At 37.1% G+C, this 7042-nt stretch overlaps 1 long non-coding RNA gene across 1 annotated transcript in view; it reads left to right on the forward strand.

Annotated features, from left to right (window-relative positions):
* The first annotated feature begins 1209 nt into the window (after positions 1 to 1209).
* Positions 1210 to 7042, forward strand: part of LOC107592964 (uncharacterized) — a 38199-nt gene continuing 32366 nt past the window's right edge. The window contains exons 1-2 of the long non-coding RNA XR_001610047.1: positions 1210 to 1383; positions 6414 to 6558. This is a non-coding gene — a long non-coding RNA (uncharacterized lncRNA). The remainder of the gene's footprint in view (positions 1384 to 6413; positions 6559 to 7042) is intronic.

Raw genomic sequence — 7042 nt, forward strand, 5'->3', positions numbered from 1 at the left:
GTATGTATGTGTATATATATATATATATATATATATATATATATATATATATATATATATATATATTAAAAGCGCTGACTCTTGTGTGTTTTTTTTTTTGCACTTGAGGAATCACCTCATCCTCAATGTCACTCTCTCTGGAGAGACTCAAGAGCCCCAGATCTACAGCGTTTAAACCCATTAAGGCGACACTCAAATGCAAATCCAATGCTGCAGATATATTATAAGGGACTTGGCTGGGGTAAAAAATTAGATTACGTGTAATTGCCAGCGGATAATGTGCTAAAAGCTTTTCCACTTAGCGTAACTCCTTACTGAATATTATTCACACTTTCAGGGCCGATGTGCCAGCCGGCCCATGGCGACTTTTAAAGATCCAGCCGAAAGTTGCTCGTCAGGTGCAGTGTTGCCATGTCTGCTCGTTATAAGCGACTTTGGACTTACATCAGGGGTGCCCAAACTCGGTCCTGGAGGGCCGGTGTCCTGAAGAGTTTAGCTCCAACCTCAATTAAACACACCTGAAGCAGCTAATCAAGCTCTTAATAGGCATACTAGAAACTTGAAGTCAGGTGTGTTGAGGCAAGTTGGAGCTAAACTCTGCAGGACACCGGCCCTCCAGGACCGAGTTTGGGCACCCCTGACTTACATAGTCACGGTTTTGCTAGCTTGGCAAAAATGTGACCAACCACTAATCAGTTGCCAAATCTGACCTGCTGTTTAAACGCAATAATGCCATTATTAATGGTTGTAGTTTTCTCTTTATTCTGTTAATTTATTGATTTATGATTTATATACAGTAGGCTAGTCAGTGTGCAACATATTTTTTATTTTTTTATTTTTTTGAGTTTAGAATATATTATTATTGGAATAAAATATTGTTATGAAATTAACAATTTAGCATTGTTTATGTTTTATGCAACTTTAGGCTTTTTTATGATGATGATCCAACTCGCTTTTTTTTTTTAAACCAGTTTGGTTGTTGTATTGTGACATCTGGCAACACTGGTCAAGCGTCTATTTCAGGGCTGTCCAAACTCGGTCCTGGAGGGCCGGTGTCCTGCAGAGTTTAGCTCCAACTTGCCTCAACACACCTGACTGGAAGTTATGTCTAGTAAGGGCTTGATTAGCTGCTTCAGGTGTGTTTAATTAGGGTTGGAGCTAAACTCTGCAGGACACCGGCCCTCCAGGACCGAGTTTGGACAGCCCTGGTCTATTTCATACCGGCAAAAATAGTAGGAATCTAAGCTGGGAACTGTGTTTGAAACACAGACCTGACGGACACATTTCGAGGATGGCTGTATTATGTCCCAAGACAAGTGTGACATTCAACAGACGACTGTTTTAATCATTTCTGTACATCGGACGGGAGATAATATAACGTTGGTGAGCCAAATTAAGACTTTGGAATATAACTAATGTGCTGTCTGTAATTATTTATAGGTAAACAATGTTGTTATTAATTTGTTGATCATTAATGAATCAATCCATCTAAAGAAGCATCAATTTCATCCCATTTATGCCGTGTAGGCCAAATCATATCGCTTACACGTTTTGAGGATCAGCATAACAGTTATATGTTCCCAACATTATAAATCATTACAAAATCTTAAATATTTGATTTAAATATTATTTAGTAAGGCTTATATCAGTGCTCTTCAATGTAAATACTGTTTTTTGAGTGAAAATAGAGAAAATAATTGTTTATTGCTTCTCCACCTCAATATTAACAGGTCATGATCATCAGACGAAATGCATATATTGTCAAAATACTGAAATATAATTATTTTCAAGAATGCATATACTTCAAGAATGCTGTCAGATTATTTTAGATTTCATACTCATTTTATTAGTGTTTAAAATATATAGTATTGCTTTATGCCCATAAAGAAATAACAAAAAAATAAATGTCAACATTTTGTTAATATTTATGCAGATGCCCATTTATCTTTCTTTTTTATTATCATGAAGTTTGAATTATATTGTCAGTATTAAAATTCCTGTTGGGCATATAATAAGTGGATTAATTATATTCAGGATTAATCCAGAGGCGTGAAATACAACAATCATCCTCCATTCAGAGGCCTCAACAGGAAAAGTAAAACATTCGGTCAGCTGTACTAAGTTGCCATGGTTAGTAATGACCTTAAAATTCTAGGGCAGCAAAGTAAGTCCTGTTGCATCAGGCTGGTTCAAAGGAAGTATAGCTTTTCCAGTTTTCACCCGTGAGAAGTGCCCCCATATTCCCCCTTGGCTTTCAGGCAAAGGCAAGCGGGCTGACAGGCATGCAGTGGTCGAGCCAGTGCCTCCGTTCATATGACTAATTAGACAAGCTTCACGCTGCGCTGTTCTTTTTGATGCTGAGCCCTGGTGCTAATTGCCACGTCCGTCTTGGGGCACATGGAGGTTAAGTTCAAATGCAGAACCGGCTCGCTGCACTCCTCCACCCCGCCATCTAAACGACCCCTTCTCAACCTTTTTTTGCCCTGATCTGGGCCATGACCGGAGCCTGTTGGGGACAGACTTGGGATGATGCGGTGTGTGCCGGCAATACGGACAGTAGAGGAGAAGTGTTCAGACGAGAAGGAGGGGTAATGTGGAGAGGGTATTAGCCGTATCTCAGATTAGGCTCATTAAGGACTGAAAAACAAGTGAAGTGTCTTTGCTCAAGCAGGGCTAAATCAACCCAGGAAGTCTGAGTCTGTCCTCTTGCCTTCTCATCACCTCAAACCCTTCTGTTCTTCTAGCTTGTGGCAGTAATTTTTACAGGGCCCATCAGAGGGGGAAGATGGCCCCAAGTAAGAGTGAAAGTGGCGTAAAGTCATTAGTCTAGTGTGAGTGAGTGAGAACTTGTCAGAGTGATGCTCATAGTTTGGTTAACACTGCGACGTCACAAGTAGGCTGCCGATATTACTGATGGATGTGGTTTCAAATAACACTAATTTGTTCACACCGCCCATACCTTCTGCTGTGGTTATTGCTGGTACTTTGAGTTCAATTATTTATTAGGGCATAAAATCGAATGTCTTTTTGGAAAAAAAAAGAAAAAAAACAGTTTAAAGATTGGATTTTATTGATTTTTTTTTTTTAGTTTTATTTTCTAAAAACAGCCTTCTCTCAGTTTTGAACAGTTGTGTGATTGTTGCCTTCATCCATTATATAGATCATATTTGAATTACCATAAAACAGTGGTTCTCAAACTATGGATGGTGTTTGGCAAGGTAATTGCCTGATTTCTAAAATTAAAATGTTCAAATTAAATAAAAGATTAAAATATATTCAAGTAGTACAAGTACACATTAACTTATTCAAAATTTACAGTATAGAAATGTATCATTTTTTTATTTCTATTTCAACTAAGTGCTGTTCTTTTGAACTTTATATTCTTCAAATAATTCTAGAAAATGAAAAGGTTTCCACAAAAATATTAAGCAGCAAAACTGTTTTTAACATTGATAATAGTAAGGAATGTTTCTTGAGCATGAAGTCATCATAAAAATGATAGATAAAGTAGCACATGGCAGATAGAGTGCAAACCAGTGAAAGAAACAAACAGTGCAGATATAATGTGTGTAGAGCAAAAAGAGCTTATCAGTCTGTTTGTAACTGCTCAATACCTCATTACAGCATTGCACTGTAAAATACCTCTTCTGACCGTTTAAATAAGACTGCTCTCTTAGCTCTTTGTCACTTTAAACGGACTGATAAGCTCTTTTTACACTACACCCATTATAGATTTGTTTATTTCACTGGTTTGCACTGCCATGTGCCTTGTGCTACTTTATCTATCCTTTTTTGCATGTCCTTATTTATAGAGTTGTATTTTAATCTGTATTTATTTGTATTTTTACATTCTACCGTTAGTGTTATCTGTATGCACCAAGGGTCTGAGAGGAATGCAATTTAAATTCTCTGTATGTGCTGTACATGTGGCAGATTTGACAATAAAGCAGACTTTGACTTTTTGACTTTGATATTAGAATGATTTCTGAAGGATCATGTGACACGGAAGACCTGGTTAATGATGCTGAAAATTCAGCTTTGCATCACAGAAATAAATGACATTTTAAAATATTAAAATAGAAAACAGTTCTTTTAAATTTACTGTATTTTTGATTAAAATAAATGCTGCTTTGATGAACACTTTTGAATGATAGTGATTACAATTTTACTAATCCATAATTTTGCTGGACTTATTTCACTGAAATTAACTAGACAGCTTCTTGTATTATTCTTCTTTTTAAAATATTCAGTAGTTTTTATTGTTTTTGTGTCTGAAGCAATCCGCCAACTGAAATCTTTCAGAACCACTGCCATAACGTTAACTTAATGTAGTAAATATTACTATATTAATCTTTCCTGAGAGGCCCATCCTATATCTGCCCACGTCAGTGTCCTTCCAGAGAGTGTTTGTTTGATGCGGGACAGAGTGAGTGTGTGATAAAAGCGTTGGCATGGGCAGCCCCATCTCTCCATGGTCACATCGGTCAGTGGCATCCTTCAAAGGTCCTCATCAGAGATATGATTGGATCTCTCTCGCTGTCTCTGTCTTTCAGCTCTCTTTATCTCTTTTCCTCCCTCTCGCATTGGCAATAGCAAACTGCAGAAAAAGGAGACTGCGTCTGTCCTTCCTCTCCCCTCCGCTCATTTTCTCTGAGATGCTCTCCTGTCTGTACATGACTATCGGACATTCTCCTGGTCAAACAAGTGTAAAGTCTTTAAATGGGAATGTTTGACTTTGCCACAGCCATGAATAATAGAGAAGCCTGGTGGTTAAAAACGGTTCTAATGTGGTTTAACACACTTGTGAAGGAAGAATATGAGCGGCCCATCCCACGGGGCAAAGGGTGTGACAGAGAATGGTGCGGAGAGAGGATGTCTGTGATGCTGAAAGCCTTTTTGCAGCATCACACCGATGTTGTTGGGGTTTTAGCGGTGAGCGTGTGGTGATAAAAGCCACCAAGAGTCGCAGGTCTCCAGTAATACATCACTGTGAACTGCACAGGGACCGAAGCCCACAAACATCTCTTTAATTGTGTTTCTACTCGGCCGGTCCTATCCCATCCTCCTTGTGCCTCTCCAGTGGTGATCACATTTCCAAACAGGACTGAAGTGGTAATCTTACTTGACTCTCTGAACTGCGGGCATCCACTTGGTGTCCTTTCTTTACTTTGACCTCTGCTTCTGATCTTCTCCCTAACTTCCACAGATTTTCACTAGCACAAACCGAGGAACCTTTCACCAGTGCCTACTGGATAAGTGTAGAAACTAGAATTCTGTTATCGTTTACTCATTCAAACGGTTTGAATTTCTTTTTTTCTCATTTCAATATGCAACAGGAATTTTTGATATTTCATCTTGATGCCGAACATCATTGGTTCTTGCATGTCACCAGTGTTAGTATTACTTAGTATTTATGTACTATTAGTTTTTATTAATATATTGAATTAACTTTTGTTTTATATTCATATAATTCTAATTTTTATATTTTTCTGTGATTTTTGTTATGTGCTGCCGGTTTTATTATTATTATTATTATTATTATTATTATTTAAATATCACTAAGGTTGCATTTATTTTTTATTTCAGTTATATTTTTAGTTCACTTTTAGTTTTTATTTATTTCCGATTAGTAATTTGTGATTCACCTTAATTTTATTTCAGTTAGTTGCCAAGACATTTAAGTTTAAAGTTTTTCATCTAATAATTTTGATTTGATTTCAATTAACAAACATGTTTTTTAGTTTTAGTTAACAATAATAACCCTGAATGTCATATAAACACGTTTAACACAGCAAGTTTTAATATGCAAATGTGATATGAAACGTATAATGGCGGGGACGTTTTTTCAGAGAATACTAACTTAAATTTGGTTTTCCTTAAACAAAGCTATTGTATAGCTTCAGAAGTGTTGAACATGGTTCCTATGGACTACTTATATTGTGCTTTCTTTGTTCTTTTGGAGCTTGACAGGCCATAGTCACTATATGTTATACAGCCAAAGTTCAAAATGTGATTTGCATTCCACAGAAATCAGTCAGTTGTACGCTTTTGGAACAAAAAGCGAGAATAATCAATTGAATGGTGAATAAATAAATAAATGGCTGTTGTCCTGATGTATTTAAATCACATTAGGTTATGGAAGAAACATGCTCAGTTCTGCATTATGGGGGACATTCATTAGAATACAGAACGGATTAGAAGCTGAATTAGTCTGAACAATCATTTTCTCAAAGGTGCCCTGTTCAACATATGCTACGATAACTCATTCTGAAGATGGAAAGGAAGGAGGAGTATTTGTGAGGTGCATGTAAACTGGGACCATGGTGCTATTATTCAACCCAGATCAGGTCAAGGTCTGCATGTGCAAAGAACTGCTGTTAGTATTTCTGACTTTAACCTTTGCTCTGTTTCAGCACTCCTGCTGCATCTCTCCTGGGCATTTCTCTTCCCCTCACAACCTAACGGCATTTTGCTGTGGTACGGGAACTGTCTCCAGGCTGCACAGCTTCAGAGCTCCCAGAATTCTCCCCATCAAATGTGGTCACTTTTGATATCAAGGTCTGTGACTTTTGTCTTTGACGGTCTCAAACATAGAAAGAAAAGAAAAAAACATTATAGAGGTTTGGAATGACATGAGTGTGAGTAAATGATGACATAATTTTTATTTTGGGGTGAACTATCACTTTAGAAGAGTAATTTAGCCCAAAAAATGGTGTTCTGTTATTATGTACACACCCAAGTCATTTCAAACCCATCTGACTTTATTGTATGAAACACACAGGAGATTGTTCATGTCACTTCTTCACAAAAGAAGTACATGTTTGCAACAGCGTGAGGGTGAGTTAATGATGACAGAAATTTTGTATGAATAAAAATGGATCATTATTAAAGGGGTCATATGATGCGATTTAAAATTTTCCTTTCTCTTTGGAGTGTTACAAGCTCTTAGTGCATAAAGTTAGTTGCAAAGACTAAAGTCTCAAATCCAAGGAGATATTCTTTATAAAAGTTAAGAGTCAACCACGTCTACCTAAAACGGCTC

Source organism: Sinocyclocheilus grahami, unplaced genomic scaffold, assembly GCF_001515645.1.
Source record: "Sinocyclocheilus grahami isolate Dianchi unplaced genomic scaffold, SAMN03320097.WGS_v1.1 scaffold9.1, whole genome shotgun sequence".
In the NCBI taxonomy this organism is placed as follows: domain Eukaryota; kingdom Metazoa; phylum Chordata; class Actinopteri; order Cypriniformes; family Cyprinidae; genus Sinocyclocheilus; species Sinocyclocheilus grahami.